Here is a 4,261-nt window from a genome sequence, read left to right as displayed (position 1 = left end):
CTGTTAGTAGTATGTCTAAAGTGGACTATCAGAATAAAGTGTTACCAGAATAGACAGCTGTACTGGTACTCCGTAATACTGCTCGATTGTGGAACAAACGTACTGGTGCTGTTAAACGAAATATCGGCACTCGTCGTCCAATTAAATCTGTGGATTGCTGTGCTCAAGTAAAAGCCTTTGTGTCGTCCTCATAGATGTAAGCCGGGTCTGTTGGTGACGCTGCCGGCAAGTACCAAAAATAAAAGTATCGTATCGGGCGAGTACTGGAAAAAGTGGTATCGGTGCATCCCTACAAAAATCATTAGGATATTAAGTAAAGATCATATTCCATGACGATATTTAGTAAATTTCCTACCGTAAATATATCAAAACTTACTTTTGATTAGTAATATGCATTGCTAAGAACTTCATTTGGACAACTTTAAAGATGATTTTCTCAATATTTAGATTTTTTTGCACCCTCAGATTCCAGATTTTCAAATAGTTGTATCTCAGCCAAATATTGTCCGATCCTAAAGCATATTTATTCAGCGTTCAGGTGATGTATAAACCTCAATTTCAAAAAATTGACTCTTATGGCTGGTTTTGTGCTCCAGTTACTCCAGGAGGTGTAACAACCCTCTACAATGTGAGTAAATCACTCGCTTATGCGACTAAATCTTCATTCTGGGCGACTAAATGATGTCTAAAGCCCTATTCGGACAGGACTACTTTTCTAAACTACGTTTGAGTTTCGATTCTTATCACCTGACGTCTGCGATTGTCATGTACTAATTCGGACTGGACTAACATCTCCGTGTTTATTACAGAGGTGGGAGGGTCTGTTTTGGACCTTGGGCATCGCAGAGATCACATGCTCTGTATGTGTGCATTACGTATAGTCATTCGGATTGATAGTATAACCTCAGTTTTACTACAAATACCATGGTGACGCTATGTTATACTGTATTATGAAAACACTTTTTTGCAACTAAATTTCAATATCGTGATAATACTGTATACTGTGATAAAAGCATTAGCAATTAATCGCAACATGAAAATTTGATACCGGCATATCCCTACTCGCCAGTGTGTGAGTTTAAGGCTAAGTATAAATTTAGCACAGATATATTTTCACTCGCTGAACACTCTCTGACTGAGCGCTTCAGAGTTTCTCTCTCCGTCAAGCGATCTGTGCTGTTTTTCAGTTCATCTCAATGGATGCGCAGCGCTCCTGTATAGTTGATGTGGCCTGTAGGCTGTTGTACTTTCTGAATACATGTTTGTTCTTATAATCTTTTATGTAAACAAACTCTAGTAATGCACTAATACAAAATCTATTCATCTTTTCTACTCTAGAAGAAAGGAAGGGAAGTTAATGTTTTTCATTAAAGATTACGAGGGCACATTAATTAAATTATGTGCATGGGTGAAATATTTATTAGAAAAAAGAGACGTTTTTGATGAAAAAAATAATAGTTGCTCATTTTGGTGTCATGCTGGCTTTATTTTTTATTTAGCTTTTATTTCTAGTAATGTTTTTGCGCTGATAATTAATGAAAACCGCTTCAAAAGATGTATTCATTCTTTAAGGTTTTCCACATTTGTGTAGCTTTAACTTAATGTAATAAAAAAAATAATTCTGTACATGTAGTGAAAGGAAAGTTGATTTTTGGAAAGTAATAGTTGTTCTGGAATGATTTGTATTATCGCAGCTCTTGTTTGCAGTGTAGACCGCAGTCTGTATATACTGTAAGTGGACAAAACTAAAAAATTTATATTTTTCCAAATTTTGACAATATTCAATATACAGTATATCTAAAAAAAATGTTGCATTAACTCTCAAAGAATGGAAAAAAATGTGAAAGTGTGCCCCCCATGAATAAGACATGATCTTGATGGAACAGATACTGTTACAGACTTCATTTGAATTGTTAATTGCAAAACCAACATATTTAAAATAAGAATAATCTAGACATGGTGACAGATTAAGCATAAAGAACATGAAGGACATTTAAAATCATATTTTTAGATAAGGTACCAATGTAAAAACAAATAATTATAAAAATACGAAAATGATACAAAAAGTACAGTCTTCCTGCAAAAAGACACATTAAAGGGATAGTTTACCCAAAAATTAAAATTCTGTCATTAATTACTCAAACCCGTACGACTTTCGTTCATCTTCGGAACACTAATTAAAGGGGTCATATGATGCGAGTTCAAGTTTTCCTTTCTCTTTGAAGTGTTACAAGCTGTTCGTGAATAGATAAGATCCTTAAAGTTGCAAAGACTAAAGTCTCAAATCCAAAGAGATATTCTTTATAAAAGTTGAAAGAAATCAGTGGATAAGTTGTATTTACAACACTGTTCCAGAACAGTTCAACCCAAATATTCAGATGTGTGCAGTGCATTTTATGGAGGACTGTTTACTGATCCTGGGAGAGTAGACTACAATGCCGGCTGTTCTGACTGTAAGTACGTTTCATATTTAAAGGATTTGCCTCTGGTGATTCAAACGTGAGTTTTGGGCAGTGTAGAGTAAGCTGGCCAATCACAGCACACCTCGCTTTTTCAGACCGATGAGCTTTGTAAAAATCGACGTGTTTCAGAAAGGCGGGGCATAGAGGAGAAACAATAATGTACAGTATGTGGAAAATAATGTTTTTTGAACCTTAAACCGCATAAACACATTGCATTACACCAAATAATTTTTATGCAACGTCATATGACCCCTTTAAGATATTTTTGATGAAATCCGAGTTAATGACAGAATTTTCATTTTTGGGTGAACTATCCCTTTAAGATGTAAAAAGCGTGTTGCATAGAATAAGTGGCAGCTCTGTTAGCTTGCATTACCCTCCGAGACTAAATGCACAGACATGTTCTGACAAACAGCTTCAGATTTTGTTTTCATTGCCATGGTTATCACTGTCAATCATGGCATTTTCAGAATCAGTCCAGCATGTAGAAAATACGGTTGTCAATCCAGAAACTCTAGCAGCATGACAACTAAAAACAGTTTCATTGAAATTGCGAATGGGTTACAAACAGAAGGCATGCGCTCACTGACTGAGCTCTGCACTCATTATGATCAATGAAGCTGTCTGCACTGCACGATGAAGCTCTTATTCAAATCGTGTTTACATTTTGTCAGTCATAATGAAAGGATTTGCGATTGTGTAGAACAGTCAGTACTAATGTACTCACCTGAGCTAGAGAGATTCGTTCAGCTGTTTAAACAATTAATGAAAAAAACATTACTTTTATTGAATGATACTGATGACTGGCAGATACATTCATGAAAATATAATGGCTTTCTCCACCTCTGAAATGATGTTCCTTTTCAGCTCATGTCAGCCAGTCTAGAAGTAGTGTAGGCAGGGCCTAAAATTAACACTCGCCAAGCGCCAAATGCGAGTAAAAATCAGCGTTGGTGAGTCCATGTAACAGTGTCAGTCGCCAGTTGGCAGGTACAACTTTTACGAATTATAACAATGCAATGAAGTGAAAACAACAGCCAGTTTTGAAAGAGATTTGCTTTATCTGTCATAAGCAACAAGAGCGAATCGAATAATAGGATACAAACTGACTGATAAGGTCAGAGCAGAGTGATGGCCAGCTTGTCCCTAGACACGGTTCTGATAACTTTTACCTGAGAAAATTTTGCTGCTTCATTTCGGAAGATTAACTTTTCCCTTCTTTAATTTGTCTTTGTAACCTGTGATGTGACATTTTCACCAAACACAAAACATTTTACATACTGTATGTCGACAATATATAATCATTATTGTCATATAATCGACAATAATGATTTTTGTCATAATATTGCAGCCCTACCCTGTATTGAGTTCCTGTTTTTTAAAAGAAGGCAGGGCCTAAAATTAACACTCGCCAAGCGCCAAATGCGAGTAAAAATCAGCGTTGGTGAGTCCATGTAACAGTGTCAGTCGCCAGTTGGCAGGTACAACTTTTACGAATTATAACAATGCAATGAAGTGAAAACAACAGCCAGTTTTGAAAGAGATTTGCTTTATCTGTCATAAGCAACAAGAGCGAATCGAATAATAGGATACAAACTGACTGATAAGGTCAGAGCAGAGTGATGGCCAGCTTGTCCCTAGACACGGTTCTGATAACTTTTACCTGAGAAAATTTTGCTGCTTCATTTCGGAAGATTAACTTTTCCCTTCTTTATTCTTCATAACCCGAGAATGTGGCGACACATGCCTGGGGTTACGCCGCAGAAACGGTGCAGTGAAGTATAGTTTGAAAGGTTGCG

Source organism: Sinocyclocheilus rhinocerous, unplaced genomic scaffold (genome assembly GCF_001515625.1).
Source record: "Sinocyclocheilus rhinocerous isolate Xijiao unplaced genomic scaffold, SAMN03320098_v1.1 scaffold1811, whole genome shotgun sequence".
Taxonomy (NCBI): Eukaryota; Metazoa; Chordata; class Actinopteri; order Cypriniformes; family Cyprinidae; genus Sinocyclocheilus; species Sinocyclocheilus rhinocerous.
The sequence above is the reverse complement of the archived record's forward strand: the minus strand, read 5'-3'. Positions refer to the sequence as shown.